The sequence below is a fragment of the Cupressus sempervirens genome, chromosome 2 (genome assembly GCF_028749045.1).
Source record: "Cupressus sempervirens isolate cs-2001-9-10 chromosome 2, ASM2874904v1, whole genome shotgun sequence".
Taxonomy (NCBI): Eukaryota; Viridiplantae; Streptophyta; class Pinopsida; order Cupressales; family Cupressaceae; genus Cupressus; species Cupressus sempervirens.
In genome coordinates this window covers 677,058,364-677,077,341 of record NC_143119.1, presented here as the reverse complement: position 1 = coordinate 677,077,341, position 18,978 = coordinate 677,058,364, and the positions used below count along the sequence as shown (strand labels likewise).

Below are 18,978 nucleotides of genomic sequence, written 5' to 3'. Positions count from 1 at the left end.
TTAAAACTAAGAGGAGGAAGATGACAAGAAAACAAGAAAGTTTTAATAAAAGAAAGAAAATCATATCATGTAAGCATAATTGCAATACAAATATCGTACCTCCAAACTATGAGGATTGGAGATTCCATACCTAGTATTAAAAATTAAATTTCTTTATTTAAGATATATTAAGTATTTTACATCACACATGAATTCGTCTTGAATCTTTTCATATTGATATTGAGATGATCTACATCAATGTTTGATGTTAACAAAATAGGTCACTAAGAATATTAAGATTTCATGTAGATGGAATTTTTTTTTTTTTTTCAAAGAGGGGTAAACACTTTGACCTGGAGCTATGAACCAGTGAGGTGACAAAAGGGAGACCTCATCCCCATTAGATTTGAACCTTGATGGCATGGATAACAACTCAACAACTAAACCATCACAATATGCCAATATTAGCTCATGTAGATAGAATATACTTAGAATACGAATCTATTATTTTCTTATTAAGATCATCATTTTTATTTATACATTGAATAATATCAAAAGATGATGATACCACAATTTGAAAACTTCACCCACTTAAAAATCTTGGATCTAATTATCAATGCAAGATAGACTCGCTGAAATTTAACCATAAATCTCTCTTCCCTGGTCTAGCTTGTTATGCATCTACATTCATTGCTTTAGCTTGTTGATCTTACAGTGCTTAAACTTTGCATAAGTCTTGGCATTATATAGGGGAGGAGTTTTCTCATCAGTTAACTCTTGTAGTGGGCCAATTACTTTGTTTCTAGGAGGAGTAAAAAATGTTGGAAAACTTAAACATTGAAGAGCCAGTAGGTTGTCCTCGAACCCCACGCCCATCTACCCTGTTAGGTCACCGTAGGCATCCATGAACGGCGGGCATTTATTTTTGGTAGGTGAGATTTTGAATTTGGACATTGAGGGGGAAAGATATGACACAAAGGAATGTTTATTCATTCATTCAGTGAGTTCAAGCAGATCAAGCAGATCAGAAGTTGCAGAGGAGAACAGAGCAGAAGGAAGAAGAAGAAAGTGGTCAGCAGATCCACTTGTTACAGAGACAGAAGGAAGTATGTTCAGTGTCTCCAGTTGCACGTGACTCCTCTGTTCATTCTGTGAGTTTGTTGTTGTTTTTTTTTGTCCTATTGAAGCAGTGATTGCTCTAGGCACCTTTGTATGCAACCATTAGAGTTGCAAGTTTAAAAGTTTATTGAAGTTTGAAGTTTTCCTAGTTTAGGATTGTTTCAAGGTTTTCTAGTTGAAGCCGAATGCTCCCAGATTTTGTAATAGTTTAATGAAAGATTGAATAGAAAGCAAGCAAGCATACTTGAATCTATCTTCCTCTTCTATTCATTGTATTTGAGAAACTTGGTTGAAAGGTTAAAGCTTGGCTCTCTGGTTTTAATGGTGAAAGCATTCACGTTGAAATATTCTTTAAGTTATATTTATTCAGTTTGAAATAGATCACTCGGAATCCTCTTTCTCAGTTGGAATCGAGCTCACTCAGCATCCATTGGTGTTGAGCTCTTTTGTGTGCCGAGCCAATTCGGCACATGTTGCCTATCACTCGGCACATCAAGTGCCGAGCAATCTATCACTTGGCACCTTCCTGTGCCGAGTAAAACTGGCACTCAGCACCTTCATGTGCCGAGCCCTTTTTTTAAGTGCCAAGTAAAGATTTTAGGTTTAGGGTTGTGAGTTGTAATTGAAATTTATAATATTTCTCACATGGTATCAAAGCTTTGAGGCCCCACATCCACAATGAGTTAGGGCATTTATTTTTCCTTGGGATATTTGACATGGCAGGAGATGCAGGAAAGATATGGTAGTAACCACCACCCTTTAATGGACAGAATTATGATACATGGGCAAAGAAGATAAAAACCATCATGGTTGCAAATGATTTATGAGAGTTTGAGGTCAATGCATTCAATGATGTGACTGGTCCAACTCAGTATGCTACCCTCACAAATGCATAGAAGACTCATTTGAAAGAGTCAAAGAGGAAAGATGCAAAGCCATTAAGTCTTATTAAAGTAGCAATGACAAAGACAATTTTTCCAAATATTGCAGCAGCAAATTATGCAAAGGAAGCATGGGATATCCTTGAGACGAACTTCAAGGGGATTGATAAAGTCCGTACAGTAAAGCTACAGAACAAAAGGAGGGAGTTTGAGAACCTTTAGATGAAGGAAAATGAATCAGTTGCAGACTTCAGTTCAAGAACCTCCAATGTAATTAACCAACTGAAGTCAAATGGAGAAGACTATCAAGAGCAGAGGATAGTGGAGAAGATATTGAGGAGTTTACCTCATAAATATAACAATCTAGTCATGACCATAGAAGAGGCAAAAGACCTCACTATTTTGACAATGGATGAGTTGATGGGTACACTTCAAACCCATGAGCATAGGATATATAGATCCACATCTTCTTCTTCTCAAGAGCAAGCATTCAAGGCTCAGTCAAATCCAAGAGGAAGGGGGCAAGGAAGAAATGTCTTAGGCAAAAACTCCAGAGGTAGAGGCTGAGGAAATGGAGGACAAAGAAATATTGCAGCAAAAAGCTCGGGAAGAGCAGATGGAGCAAATAGCTCACAAAATACTTCAAGAGGAGGTAAGAAAAACTACAACTCAAATAAGAGTAATGTAGAATGCTACTACTGCCATAAATATGGGCATTATGCAAATGAATGTTGGAAGAAGCAGAATGATCAGTCAGGACAAGCAAATGTGGCTGATGTGAACATGGGAAGTGGACCCAATGTTGTTGCCTTCATCATGTGTAATGTTGGTGAAGAAGGAAGCCCTGAGGTTTGGTACCTCGACAGTGGATGTAGGAACCACATCAGTGGCAATGAAACCTTGTTTTCATTCATTGACAAGAGTTTCAAATCTGAAATTACAATGGGTAACAATGGAACCCTACCAGTTGTGTGCAAAGGATCTATTATGGTCTGCACCAAGAAAGGTGAGAAAAAGGAAATACAAAATGTGTATTTCACCCCTGGTATGAAGCACAATTTGATGAGCATTGGTCAACTCATTCAAAATGGATACAAAGTGCTGATGGAGAGTGACAAGTGTGTCATTAATGAAAAGGATGGAAGCAAGAACCTACTTGCAGTAGTTCAAATGACAAAGAACAAAATGTTTCCCTTGAAGATAGAGACATGTTTCTCATCTCAAGTTTGTGCTACACCTCCCACACAATCATCTCTAAGGAGTGTGATTGAAGACCCCTCATGGCTATGGCACCTCAGGTATGGTCATCTTGGCTATGCTAATTTAAATTTATTATCAAATAAAAGAATGGTAGAAGGTTTTCCATGTGTAGGAAATTCTTGTGACAAGTGTGAGGCTTGTATTTTGGGTAAGCAACATAGGCTTCCCTTTAATTCTAGAAATTTTAGGAGGGCTAGATATCCATTACAGTTAGTGCATACTGACCTAGTCGGTCCTATGCAAGTTACTTCCATTGGGGGGAGTACTTATTTCATGACATTTATTGATGATTTTAGTCATAGGACATAGGTGTATTTCTTAAAGAATAAATTTGAAGCATTTGATAAATTTGTAAAATTTAAAGCCCAGGCTGAAAGAGAATGTGGACACTATATTAAGGTCCTAAGATCAGATAGAGGAGGCGAGTAAACCTCCAATTCTTTTGTAATTTTTTGTAGGAAACATGGCATAAAGAAAGAGTTCATAGCTAGCTATACACCACAGCAGAATGGAGTGGCTAAAAGAATGAATAGGACCATTGTTGAAATGGCAAGGAGCTTGATGAAAGAGAAAGGTCTCCCAACTAAATTTTGGGGAGAGGCTATGGAAACAATAGTTTACCTAATTAATAGGTGTCCTACAAAGGCAGTTCGTGATAAAATTTCAATGGAAGCATGGTCACGAGGAAGATGGATAGTTAAACACCTAAGAGTGTTTGGATGTGTTGCATATGCACATGTACCTAAAGAGAAAAGGCAGAAATTGGATGAAAAAGGTGTGAAGTGCATCTTCATAGGGTACAACTCAGAATCAAAGGCATACAGATTGTATGACCCATTGAACAACAAGATGACTCTTTCAAGAGATGTGAAATTTCTTGAAATCAATCTTGGTATGGTTCAATTGATGAGTCACCAAGCACTTCTAGTAAACTGCTAGTTATGAGTGAAGAAGATGTTGATGAATAGCAAGAAGGAGTAAGTAGAAGAAAAGACAAGCAGATTCAGACATTGTCAAGCTCCTCTAGGCATGGCCGAGTGTTAGTGTCGAGTACCAGTGAAGACTGAGCTAGTCGACAATGCAGCAGCACTGAAGATTCTAATCCTACACTCTCCTCCCTGTTACCAAGAAAGACCAAGAGTCTTAAAGAGTTATACCAAGATGAAAGGTATGAAGAATATGATTAGAGTGTTAATTTTGCATTATTTTCTCATAGTGATCCAGTATATTTTGAGGAAGCTATTAAGGAGAAGAAATTGTGTAATGCCATGGATGAGGAAATAGATGCTATAGAAAGGAATGAGACATGGGAGCTAACTGAATTGCCTCCCAAGAAGCATGTGATTGGAGTGAAATGGGTCTACAAGACCAAATGCAATGTTGAAGGCAAGATTGATAGGCATAAGGCAATGCTGGTAGTCAAGGGCTACAAACAACAGTATGGAAGAGACTATGATGAGACATATGCCCTTGTTGCAAGAATGGAAACTGTGTGTGTTGTCATAGCAATTGCAGCCCAGCACAAGTGGAAGGTATTTCAAATGGATGTGAAGTTTTCCTTCTTAAATGGTGTATTGAAAGAAGAAGTGTATGTGGAGCAGCCACTTGGTTATGAAGTTGTAGGTGAAAAGAATAAAGTATATAGATTGAAGAGAGCTCTTTATGAGCTTAAGCAAGCTCCACGGGCATGGTACAATAGGATTGACTCATATTTGATGAGCAATGGCTTTAGCAAAAGTAATGGCGAGCCCACTCTTTACATCAAGGCAGCAGATGGTAATGTATTGATTGTTGTCTTGTATGTAAATGACTTAATTTTTACTGGAAATGACAAGGCTCTAATTGGTGAGTTTAAAGAGGCCATGAAAAGTGAATTTGAAATGATAGACTTAGGTCTCTTGAAATACTTTCTAGGCATAGAAGTAAAACAAATGCATGATGGCATTTTTATCTCTCAAGAAAAATATGCAAGGCAGATCTTGGAGAGATTTAAAATGCAAAATAGTAAGGCAGCCCCCACACCAACATCAGTAGGTCTGAAGTTGAGCAAGGAAGACTCTAGTAAGAGAGTGGATCCAACATTATACAAGGGTATGCTTGGAAGTCTAATGTATTTGACCTTAACTCGGCCAGACCTAATGCATGTTGTAAGTCTAATTTCCAGATTTATGGAAACACCAAAGGATTCCCATTGGCAAGCGGGAAAGAGGATCCTAAGGTATGTGAAAGGTACCAAGGGATTTGGGATTTTATAAATTGCAAATGATGATTTCAAGTTGGTTGGTTACACAGATAGTGATTGGGCTGGAAGTTTAGATGATAGGAAGAGCACTTTTGGATACATGTTTCATATGGGATTGGGTGCAATTTCATGGGCATCTAAGAAGCAACCTATTGTTGCTCAATCTATAGCAGAGGCTGAATACATAGTAGCAAATGCAGCAGCATGTCAAGCTATTTGGTTAAGGAAGATCTTGACAGATTTGAATGAAAGGCAAGAGGATGGAACCACAATTTATTGTGACAACATCTCATCAATTGCTTTGTCCAAGAATCCAGTCTCCCATGGGAGAAGCAAACACATAGAAATTAGATATCACTTCATCAGAGAGTTGGTAGAGAATGGAGATTTCAAGATGGAATTCTGCAAGTTGGAGCAGTAGCTAGCAGATATTTTCACCAAGCCATTAGGCATTGGAACTTTTGTACACTTAAGAGAGAGTCTTGGTGTAGTTGATTTAGATCAGTTGTGATCCTTGTTTGTTTGGCTTGGGACAAAGGGGAAGTGTTGGAAAACTTAAACGTTAAAGAGCCAGTAGGTTGTCCTCGAGCCCCATGCCCATCTACCCTGTTAGGTCACCACAGGCATCCATGAATGGCAGGCATTTATTTTTGGTAGGTGAGATTTTGAATTTGGATGTTGAGGGGGAAAGATATGACAAAAAGGAATATTTATTCATTCATTTAGTGAGTTCAAGCAGATCAAGCAGATCAGAAGTTGTAGAGAAGAGCAAAGCAAAAGGAAGAAGAAGAAAGTGGTCAGCAGATCCACTTGTTGCAGAGACAGAAGGAAGTATGTTCAGTGTCTCCAGTTGCACGTGACTCCTTTGTTCATTCTGTTATTTTTTTGTTGTTTTTCTTTGTCTTGTTGAAGTAGTGATTGCTCCAAGCACCTTTGTATGTAGCCATTAGAGTTGCAAGTTTAAAAGTTTATTGAAGTTTGAAGTTTTACTAGTTTAGGGTTGTTTTAGGATTTTTTGGTTGAAGCCAAATGCTCCCAAATTTTGTAATAGTTTAATGAAAGATTGAATAGAAAGAAAGCAAGCATACTTGAATCTATCTTCCTCTTCTATTCATTGTATTTGAGAAACTTGGTTGAAAGGTTAAAGCTTGGCTCTCTGGTTTTAATGGTGAAAGCATTCACGTTGAAATATTCTTTAAGTTATATTTATTCAGTTTGAAATAGATCCTCGGCATCCTCTTTCTCAGTTGGAGCCGAGCTCACTCAGCATCCATTGGTGCCGAGCATTTTTTGTATCGAGCTCTTCTTATGCCGAGCCAACTCGACACCTGTTGCCTGTCATTCGGCACATCAAGTGCCGACCAATCTATCACTCGACACCTTCCTGTGCCGAGCAAGTGCCGAGAAAAACTGGCACTCAGCACCTTCATGTGCCGAGCACTTTTTTTAAGTGCCGAGTAAAGATTTTAGGTTTAGGGTTGTGAGTTGTAATTCAAATTTATAATATTTCTCACACAAAATACTGGCCATGACATTCTCACTCTATTTTTACTCACCACACTGTGATATAAAACACTCTTGTACTTTACATTGCTCAGAACTTGCACCATTTCTATCACCATAAGAAAACAATACAAAAACTTACACTCCAATGTAGATTACTCATATAAAGCACTACTACTCTCACCATGAGATAAAATACAATCAAATAAAGAGAGAGAAAGTACTAACCTCCACTTGATCTCCAATGTGGACAATGATAGCATTAGGAACATAATCTGCACCAACCCAATGCCCATCTTTGTAGACTTGCAACCCCGGGACTTCATTAGGCAATAGAAGAGTCAATGAACTCATGTCAATATGAGGTTCTACTCCCAAAGCAAGTTTTGGTTGAGGGCATCGTGGGTACTAATTGATTTTCATCTCCATTTCCAAATCATCACCACCAAGCTCCTCTTTCATGGTGTGCTCTTCCACACCGAGGTGAAGAGACAAGGCTGAGAGAAACTTATTCACCACATCCATAAGTGCTTTAGCATATTCATCATTCACCTCCCTACAATAACCACAACCATCACTCATCACCCAAAACATATAAGCAAAAATAGATGAACGTAGAACAGAGGAGATAAACAAATGAATGTTAGTAATTGGAAAGAGAGAGAGAGGAAAAAGAAGAATACATGTAAGAGGGAGGATGGCGAGGCCAGGATTTGAAATCACGTCTGGAAGGAGGCCACAAAACATGGAAAAACTAGTCAATCCACTCGAGCTTTCCATCAATATTATGGGCCAGTTTTGTTACATAGCCCTCCAAAATACCAGCTGCCGCATTGTTGGAATACTTCTCCTTCTCCTCGAGGGGAAGATCGAAGAAGTCCTTCCCAACGGACTGAAGGCGTTGGATGAGTTGTTGAGAGATTCCATGGTTCAGCACCTGAAAAAGACCCCACTCACTTGCAGCTCTTCCAATCTCTTCTATGGTTTTGTCAGGAGCATTCCCCATCTGACCTAAATCGGCCATATCTATGAGTGGCACTTTCACAGAAGGGCACTCAATGTTTGCACCGGGCCTTTCATGCAATGGCCTTATGAACTCAGCTGGTATGCTTGCAATCCCACTGTCTGCAAGTGATTGCACCCTAACTGCTGCCATTTTTCCTCAGCTTGTTTATTTCATTGAATGCTCACTGGATTATTTATACATGTAAAGGAGGATTAATGGGTTGAGGGGCAGATATGAAGTTGAATGTTAGATCAGATCGACTAAACTCACGTGCAAATGATGAGGTGTTGCGTAGATCTACATTTTTAAAAATTCGAACATGTGTATTGAGCTTTCTCGCAACTTTATGTAGGCCCGTATTATCTCCGTATTATTCTCAACTATTTAATATCATTCGCACTTGCCGTCCTCTTACTTCACTATGAGCTGGGCGCTAATCTTCACACAAAATTTATTCAAAGATAATAAAAAGTCGAACATAATTCTTTTTTAGATTCACGAAAGCACTGTGAAATTTTTTCAAAATTCTTGTTATTTTCAATCATAAAATATATACAGATCATAAACTTTAAAAAAGATTTTAAAAATGTAAATTATTACTTGTGTATTTCTATTTTATTGTGAACAATGGTCAGCTTTCCACTTTATTAGGTCCACATATTTTGTTATGTACTCTATTGATGGAGTGGTCTTCATCAAGTAATTCATTTTAGTTTTCATATATGGGAGTGCAAAGTTTAGGTTGAAACATCCTCAAGTAAGAGATAAGATCATAAGGTATCAATTCCACCAAGTTCACTTGAGGAATGATCTCTTATTGTATCAAAATATTTCAATTGACAAGACTTGATTCTTAGTGTACTCGTAGAGAACCATTTAGCTTCATGATTAATTCAAGTTTAATACTACTTGAATGACCATTTTACTGTTTCACCAATAATATTTTATTTCGGTCATGAAATATGAAGTTGGGCAAGATTTTCTAAACAAATTAAGGTTTTATTATGTTTCTACTACAATGGGTAGTGGGCATGGAATTCCTCATCTATAATCATTAATATTATTTGACCAATAATGTAGTCTTTTTGTTAAGTATAATTAGACATATAGTAAAAAGAGTATTAAAAGATTGATATTTTTTTGTTTAAAAATAACTATCTTGGATTTTTCAATGAAACACTCCAAATGGTAGTGCTTGGACAAGTGATTTTGTAAGTTAGGGATCCTCTTGAAATTAGTGGTGTGCTGATTGTTCTTCTACCATTACACTTTTTACATATATAATATCTTATTATATTCAAGGTACTTAATGATAAAAGATTCAATATGTAGCAGAGATAAACAAGTGCAACATAGTGCCTTATTACTTGCCTTTAACTTTTATATAAATATAGTTTTAATTTAATAAATTTGTTATAATTTATAAAATATTTTAATTGATAAAAATATTAGATAATTATAGTTTTCTATAATGATATTAATCATAATTTAAATTTCATTTTATTTATAAATATAATTATTAATATATATGTTCTACTATATATGTGTCATTGATAATATTATATTAGAAATGTATTAAAATCTGAAAATAGTAATATTTTTATAATAATAATATATAATAGTATTTCTTAAACTATTATATAATATATGAAAGATATATTTTTGTATTTTTAATTGAATGACAAATATTATATTATAAAAAATATACAATATTAAAATATTAAAAAATTACACCAAATCATTTACATTAAAAAATATTAAACATTAATTAATCATATCCACCTTAATAAAAACTAAATCTTAAAAATTATTAGTTTTACAATCCAATAGTATAAGAGCTAAATGAACTTAACCAATCAAATTTTAGAAAAATAATTTTTTAAAATTGAAATGTCAACAATCATGCATCTTTCCTATGCAACATATTAGTTAACATATTAATTGGATAAAAAATAAATAAAATCAATTAGTAGAAACCCAAAAAAAATTAATCACTAGTTAAACCATAAAATCTAAAAAGTATCACAATAGTACTTAGCCTACCGACAAGTATTAATATGACTTGATTGGTTGTACGTATATTATTAAATGAGATATTGAGAATTTCAAGTCCACTTTTATTAATAGATTTCATGTATATTTTGTTTCTCAAGCCACAAGTAGTCTATTATTTATCTATCTTTTATCTAGGTTAAGTAGGGAATTGTTATTCAAATTCCATTGTTAAAACCATATAGTTTCAATCAATTCTCAGTAAGTTTAACATCCCTTTCTTTGAAACATCAGTCATTTTTTGCAATAACAACATGTTATGCAAACCTTATTGACCCTAGTTCATTATGAGGGGACAAAGTACATTAATTTTGCATGCACTATATTGAAGAAATCATTTAGTATTAGGCTATTACTTTTTGTAACTCTCAATTTTTTTAAAAATACAACAAACTTTCTTCAATGGTCTTTGTTATCTCTTATATGTGACCAAATATTTTATTTATAAAAGGACATCCAAATATTGGTGATAGCATTTTCTTTGTTTTCACTCATTGCATTATAGTGTAAAACATACTTGTACTTTACAATATTCAAAATAAGCTCTCTTTCTATTACCATTAAAAAAATGATATTATAATTGATTTTAAAATAAGAGGAGGAAGAAGACAAGAAAGTTTTGCTTCAAAAAGAATCAAGCAACTTAATTAAAGAAAGAAAATCATACCATGTAAGCCTAAATGTAATTCAAATATTGACCTCCAAATTATGTGGATTGGAAATTCATCATTAATAACCTTTATTTAAAAAGTAAACATATTTATTTAAGATATATAAACTATTTGCATTACACATGAATTCTGCTTCAATCTTTTGATATTAATATTGACATGATCTAAAAATATATATGTTACAATAGAATAATTATGATCTAAAATAGTAAAATTGTAGTATATGACACATCAAACATGATCTACATCAATGTTTGATGTTAACAAAATAGGTCAGTGAGAATATTCAGATTTCTTGTAGATGGAATATATTTGAATACGAATCCAATATTTTCTTATTAAGATCATCATTTTTATTTATACATTAAAAATCTTGGATCTAATTATCAATACAAGATAGACTTGCTGAAATTTAACCATAAATCTTTCTTCCCTAGTCTAGCTTGTTATGCGTCTACATTCATTGCTTTAGCTTGTTCATTTGACAGTGCTTAAACTCTACATAAGTCTTTTAAACATTGGGTTTTGTAGATCTACATCAATAATGCTATTCAATACACATTCATAAATGACGTAAAAAATATTATGGATTTAAAAATTCTAACATGTGTATTGAGCTTTCTCGCAACTTTAGGTAGCCCTGTATTATCTCAGTATTATTCTCAACTATTTAATACCATTTGCACTTGTCGTCCTCGTACCTAACTATGAGCTAGGTGCTAATCTCTACAAAAATTTACCAAAGATAATAAAAAGTCAAACATAATTCTTTTTTAAATTCATGAAAGCATAGTGAAATTTTCTCAAAATTTTTGTTGTTTCCAATATCAAATACTGAAATTTTCAAAAGAAATCATTGTGTTTTAGTTTTTTTGTGAAATTTAGTCAATGGTGTAATTTGTAGAGAGGATAGTTGTGTCAGCTAGGCATATGACCATGGCCATTTTTCATTTTTTAGTAGTATACATTTAGAGGCATAGTAGTAATTGGTAAAATATAAACTTATATAATTTCTTAAATTGATTTATATTGTTAATTTATTAAAAAAAAATAGTATTTTATATAATTTAATAAAATATATAAACCTAGAAACTTTGAGATATAAAGATTTTTTATAAATATTGTTAGGTTTGGTAGCTTTAGACAGCTTTCGTCCAAATGTTATTAATTAGTAAATAATTATTTTTCTAACTAATGGGTTAGAATAGGGATACATATTTGTTAATTAATTGACCACTTTTAGAAGCAACTAAAAATTGACTTGGTTGGGTTTGTTAAGTTGTTTCCAATCTTGATCATCAATTGAGAATCAATCTCGTCCATTGGTTTTCCAATAGGAATAGTATGTAATGGGGTCAAGGGCATTTGGAAAAAAATAAGTTTATAGAAGCATTTGCTATCAGCATAAATGCTAATGCTGATGCTATGGGGGAGCCTTGCAGAAATTTGTTTGTCATTGATGACAACATAGAAATAAGATCGTATAAGACTGACATAGCAGCTAACTGATATTTATGCATTATAGACATCGCATTGCATATGTATCCATGTGTGGTTACCAACTTATACTACAGAATGTATTTTACATATGGGAAAGTGCACAAAACATAAATCGATAGCGTACGGAAGATATTAACAATTTACAGAGAACTACAAGAAAATAAAGCAATGGAAAAACAGTTTATGTTGTATAACCAATATAGAGAATTGTGTTTCGAATGAAGGGTTTGTTGGAAATATAGAAGGAGTATCTGGGGGGGGTGTTGAATTAGTAAACCATTAAGATAAATCCCAGATCCCTTAGATGTCAACAATAAAATTTAGGCTAAGAAAATTGATTGCTACTATTACTCAGTAAACAAACTGAAAATGCTGTAACTCGATAAATGTAGAGTGTGAATTATTTTTTAGCAGATCCTAAAACATTAATAGTAATTAATTTGCAAGCATAAGAGAAATAGCATGAACACATGAGACACCAGATTTAACGTGGAAACCTAATATGGGAAAAACCACCCATGTAACTAGTTACTACTTTTCACTCTTCTAAAGTGAACCCTATTATGATCCAACCCTGTTAAAGCTTACAAAATACACTATTATGTGTGACCTTGTTAGAGGATTTAATCACCTTGTTAGGAGTGGCCTTGCAAGAGGTCTTAAAACAATTCAATGGAATTTCCACCTTGTTAGAGGGTTTACAACTGGTTGTTAAACCAACTTTGTTAAGAGATTTTAGATCACTGCTACAATTGTTAGAGAGTAACAATGAAATGACCTGATTGTGATGAAATTGAATTGTCGAATCCAAATCTCTTTTTTGCTTAACTTGATCCTTCCTAGTCAAATATTACTTTTTCGCTCCACAAGGATATCAACTTATCCTTCAAGTTCGCTTCCACTCTTTCCTTCTTAATTCAATCAACATACTTACACACACACTCTTGAAAACCACAACTTGACCTTATATTAATATCATCCAGATTTTCAAGTCAGCTCGATAAAAATTAGAATGACCACTAATCATTACAATAGTCGACTAGAACCAATACTTAAAATTATTAAGATTCTCATGCTAAAACAAAAAAATCCTTTATTAGCCAACCCTGCTAGGTAAACACTGGTTTTGAGATGATTTCCTATGTCAACCAATAGAAGCTTGGTTAAGACTGTGAACTTGCAAAAATCCTTTGGTAACCGAGTGAACTTGGTTAGAACTAACTCTGTCCAAATTTCCTTTGTTAAGCATGTGAACTTGGTTAAAACTATTTTCTGCCATAATTTCCTGCTACACCCAAGTGAGCTCGGTAGACATTGTCTCTGCAGAATAAACTTCAAGAATGCTTGGTAGACAAGGAAAATTGTCTTGTTGACCAAGTGAGCTCAGTAAGCACTAACTGAAAACTGATATGACATTTGTGTGACATCAAAGACAACACACAATTAGACAATTGTATCCAACAATCTCCCTCTTTGGCATTGATGGCAACACAACATGTCATAGCATAATGAAATTTGAGAACAAGACTTTCTCTGATAGAAAGTTTCTCCCTCTTAAATATTTTACAAAAAAAATCTTCTTCTTTCATGTAGTAATCTCACTCTATGAAGGAATTACATAACTTCTCCCTCTTGAAATGACAAAAACAAATTTCAGAAAGATATGACAATAATCTTCTCTGTCTTTGACAACACATGCCAAAGACAACATATACCAAATTAGTATCAATGTACCTTGAGTACTAATTCATATACAATATTCTCTTGACTATGTTGCATCAACTAATTGATCTTCAACTTGGTTCCTATTGATGCCTCACTAAAACTTCATTTAGTGAGCTTCAAATAGGGAAATGACCCCTAACTTACCTCTTAGATATAGGAAGGCATCCTTAGGTAATGGCTTGGTGAATATGTCTGCAATCTATTCTTTTTCAGATGTTAGCAATTTGTTCTTTTCAGCTAGCATATTCCATTCTCACTTGCTTATCTTCCACCAATTCTCTTACATAGTGATACTTGATTGCAATATGCTTTGTTTTGGCATGCATTACATGCTTTGTTTTGGCATGCATCATAGGCTTCTTTGATATGTTACTGGAACTTATGTTATCACAATACAGTATCATAGGCTCAGTTACCTCTTCTTTCATACCTTGCAACAGATGTTTAATCCATACAATACTAGTGCAATTGATAGCAACTGCAACATACTCAGCTTCTACTATAGGTAATCAATCTTTTACCTAAGAAAAATGCTCCTCCATTGGTGTTTTTTCTATCATCAATATTACCTCCCCAATCTACATTAGTGTAGGCTCTCAACTCAAAATTTTCACTTTTCTTGTAGTACAAACTAAAGTCATCTATTCCCTTTAGGTACCTCAGTATTCTCTTTACTACCATCAGATGGTTTTCTTTTGCAATTGCAAAAAATCTTGCCACTATTCCAAAAACTAATGCAATGTCTGGTCTACTATGTACAACATACTACAACTTCCAATCATTGATCTATACACTGTCTGATTTACTTCAGCTGACTCATCATTCTTAGAAAACTTATGTCCTATTATTATTGGTTTGCTAATTGGTTTTGAGTCTTCTAATCCAAATGTCTTAAGTATCTCCTTGATGTATTTGGATTGGGTCACAAATATGCCATGCTTTAGTTGATGTACTTGCAAACCAACAAAGAATTTGATTTCTCCAAACATTGCCATCTCAAACTCATGTTTCATTTGATCAGCAAAATCTTTGCATAGAACATCTTTTCCTCCAAATATTATATCATCAACAAAGATTTCAGATATCATAATCTCTTTACCTTCTTCTGCCTTGATGTATAGGTTTTTGTTGTCATTTGTTCTCTCAAATCTTGTCTTCACAAGATATTTGTCCAGTCTCTCATACCATGCTCTAGGTGCTTGCTTTAAACCATAGAGTGCCTTTTGTAGTTTGCAAGCCATATCCTTGTTTTTGTCATCAACAAATCCCTCAGGTTGCGCTATGTATACTTCCTCTTCTAGTATACCATTTAGAAAAGTAGACTTTGCATCCATTTTGTAGACTTTAAATCTTTTGTAAGCAGCATATCCAAGTAGTGTTCTGACTCCTTCCATTCTTGTAACAAGGGAAAATGTTTCCCTATAATCCAATCCTTCTTCTTGTGCATAGTCTTTGCAGACTGATCTAGTCTTATTGCTTGTTATCTCACCATTCTCATCAAGTTTGTTTTTAAATACCCAAATTTTGTACAATTACATTCTTATCAGCTAGTATAGGAACTAGGTCCATGCTTTGTTCTTCTCAATCTTATCTATCTCTTCTTTCATAGCTTTATATAGTCATTATCTTGTAGTGCATCTTTCATTATTTTGGATTCAATCTTGCTCACAATTAAGAAAGTACCATATTAAAGAATTTCAATATAGCCCGTTAGGACTACTCTATTAAGAGATTTAACTAATTCACCTTATAGAATGATTCAACAATGATCCCGTGGCTAGCACTTGATTGCTTGATGATAGATCACCTCTAAACTGATATCTTCTCAATCCTTCTTGATTAGATGTCTCTCTGTTGTATGCCCTTCCCTTCCTTTATTCTCTTTTAGCTGATTCTGCAATGCAATCTTAGAACATAACTCCTTAGCCACTATGAATGCTCTATTTGCATATGCAAACTTCTCTATTCAATCCTTCATTCACCTTCTTCACACTATTGAGAGTTTAGGGTTTTCCCTCCTTAAGAAGACTTAGATGACATAGGGTTAGGTATGAATCAACAATTGTGATTCATCCATTTTGCTGCTTAAATCTTTCCTTTTCTGATTGGATGCATGTAATTGCATTGGGAATACAACATAAGATTCATCTTTATCTCCAAAATATCATTTTTCAATCTTTGGTCAACTCAAAAATGGTTTACATAGTTGTTTGTGCCATTACAAACAACTATTAAAAAATTGTGTCACTCGACATATGAAGTCTATGATGCTCGACATATACTATCTTCTATTCTAAGACTTGGCATTTGTATCACTCGACATGGTCTGCTTGCTCGGCTCATGAATCACTCAGCATACACTATCTTCTCGGCACTTGGGTAACTTGGCACATGAGTGGCTCGACACTCACTGTGGACTCGACATGCTCTATTATATACATGTTGTGCTCAGAATATATTACTTATTCAACATGAACTAAGTAAATGACATAAGTGTGTAGACACTCATTAGTCAAAACCAATCTGAGATCAACAATATATAGATTGTAGTTACCAAACATCAACTAGTAGACTTTATGTTTTATGGTATCTTTTAAAACTGCAATGTGGTGTTCTATTATTTTACTTGTGATATTATCTACTACTTTAATACTATTTGCCATATGTTCTGGTCGTTAGATAAGGGGACTCTGAACTTCTTTTTAATGCTAGACATGGGTCATTAAATCCTATTTTTTGTTGGCCTCTAGGTTGTTAATTGACTGTAACTGACATTGTCATTGGTTTTTTTTGGGTCATTCAACCATTTTTTACTTCTTTCTAATATCAAAAACATCAAATCCAAACTTTTATTTACAAAGAGAAAGTATATTACAAGTATTACTCCCATAGTTCCAAGACCTCATGTGAGAACATAAATCAAATCATCCTTATTAGCAAATGTGAAAAAAAGTATTAGACATAACATTAATTTCTACATGGCCTTAAAATTTTCATTGAGAAGAAATCCATTTCCTTATCCAATCAATAGAAGGATGGAAGGAAAGGAACTTACCTAGTAGAGATAGAGCAAGCTTCTCCATTGTTTCCTTTAAGAACTCACTAGGGACCTTGACAATAACCACATTAACCTCAAGAGAGAATTTTCCTACGAGGCCTCAAATGTAAAACTTCCCATTTTGGGGTAATTGATGCCCATCATCTTGTCCACATATGTTGACAAAGTCTCTTTCAAAAATAATGATTTGGAGGAAATTGAAGGATAACTAGAGATCCAATGATGATCTTCCTAACTCAAAATAAGGAGTATCTATCATATTGACTCCAATTGCTAAGGACTAGAGTGGGATCCAATACATTGGAAAGGGTGGAAGATAGGGAAACCTCTAGGTCAAGTCCCCAACTTGTTATCCCCTAACTATCTTACCTAGGGCAGCAAATGAAAACCATAATAGAGAGCACCAGAGCTAGTGAAAATAGTATCCTTGAAACCATGTTGATTAGATATTCATCATTCATAACCACTATCCTAAATAATATATTGGATTTGTTCAAGACGTATATACGATTTTAAATCATAAATGAATTCTTCTTGAATGTTTCTAATTGATATTGACATTAATTAAGAATTGTATTCTTATTTTGATGGATTAATTACAACCTAAATTATCTAAAAGGTGTGATGCAAGATACGATGATACAATACATAAATCAATAAATAACATCAATGTTTAATATTAATATTATAGACTAATGAGAATATCCAAAGCTTCACATAAGTGGAATATAATTAACATAAATAAAAAACCTTCCTATTAAAATTGTTATTTTAGATGATGATTTCTTATTTCTTAAAGATAGAATATGTTTCAAATAGCTATGGAGGTTAGTTAAACTCGAGGTAAGACATAAATTATTCTCTCTACATTATGCCGATGTACAAAATTTCAGATTGAGTAGATCTAGCTTGGTAATGCTATCCCATGATGATGAAAATTAAATAAATTCTACCATGTTTATTTATTTATTTTTAATTGCCACTGACATTAAGCATGTTCCTCTTTGACCTGCATTATCTCAGTATTATACTCACAGATTTGATAGCATTTGGATTTCCTAAGTTTTTATCTTAACAAATTTGATTATTTATTGAATGGAGTATTTTTAGTTATTTAATTTAAGTTCAATGCTATTTGGCTTTTTCATGTTAGTTAATTTGATTACTTAGAATTCAAGTTGAAAATCATTTGGATTTGATTAGTTAATCACAGTATTTTATTGAAATTTTTAAAAAAGTTGAATGTCGGATGAGGTCAGGATGGTTTCCTTGTTGATTTTGATGGCATGGATGTCCCTCAGTTTTTGGCTCTAAGCAGAAGAGGTTTCAAGCACTAGCGGGCCCATATCGGGTCCCTAGAAAGTCTATGTGGTGGCCTTTATTGTGCAAGTTTCGTGCCTCGTTGGGTTGCCTCAAAAGTTTGAAGCCTCCATAAAAAGAAAAAAAAAGTTTAATGTCATTTTTTTTCGATGAATAGTCTCTTCCTTATATTAAAAAAATACAATAAAGTTACATATTCACCAAAAAAGGAACCAGGGGAAATAAGATCACCTTGTGAGTTCAAAAAGCGAGTTCTTTACACTAATGAATGGAAGAGGTTGTGTAGCGTTGTGAATGATTTTATATCCATAGGTCCCCTTTTTTAAAAATATTTAACTTTAGTATTAAAAATAAGTTTTGATTACATTAAGTATGAGAGGGCCCAAACCTTAATAGTAAAAATAATTTCTCTTATTATTAATTCATTATAACTTTATTTAGTTTGTATTTTGCAGCATAATTAGATATTATCATCCATGGTAATTATTTACCAAATTTATATTATCTGCAAATGGCAAGGTTCTTGCTGGACTCGTCAATTTTTTTGGGTTTATGAAGACTATGGATTTGTATTTTTTTCTCATCTTCTTTTAATCTAAATCTGTGTTTGCATGGAAGAATGAGAACAAAGTCTTTTTCATGGAAAAATGAGAAAAAAGTCT

The 18,978-nt window shown here is 33.9% G+C and overlaps 1 pseudogene; it reads right to left on the bottom strand.

The window, feature by feature from the left end:
* Positions 1–666: 666 nt before the first annotated feature.
* LOC149575178 (flavonol synthase/flavanone 3-hydroxylase-like) lies at positions 667–8,141 on the bottom strand (annotated as a pseudogene).
* Positions 8,142–18,978: the final 10,837 nt, after the last annotated feature.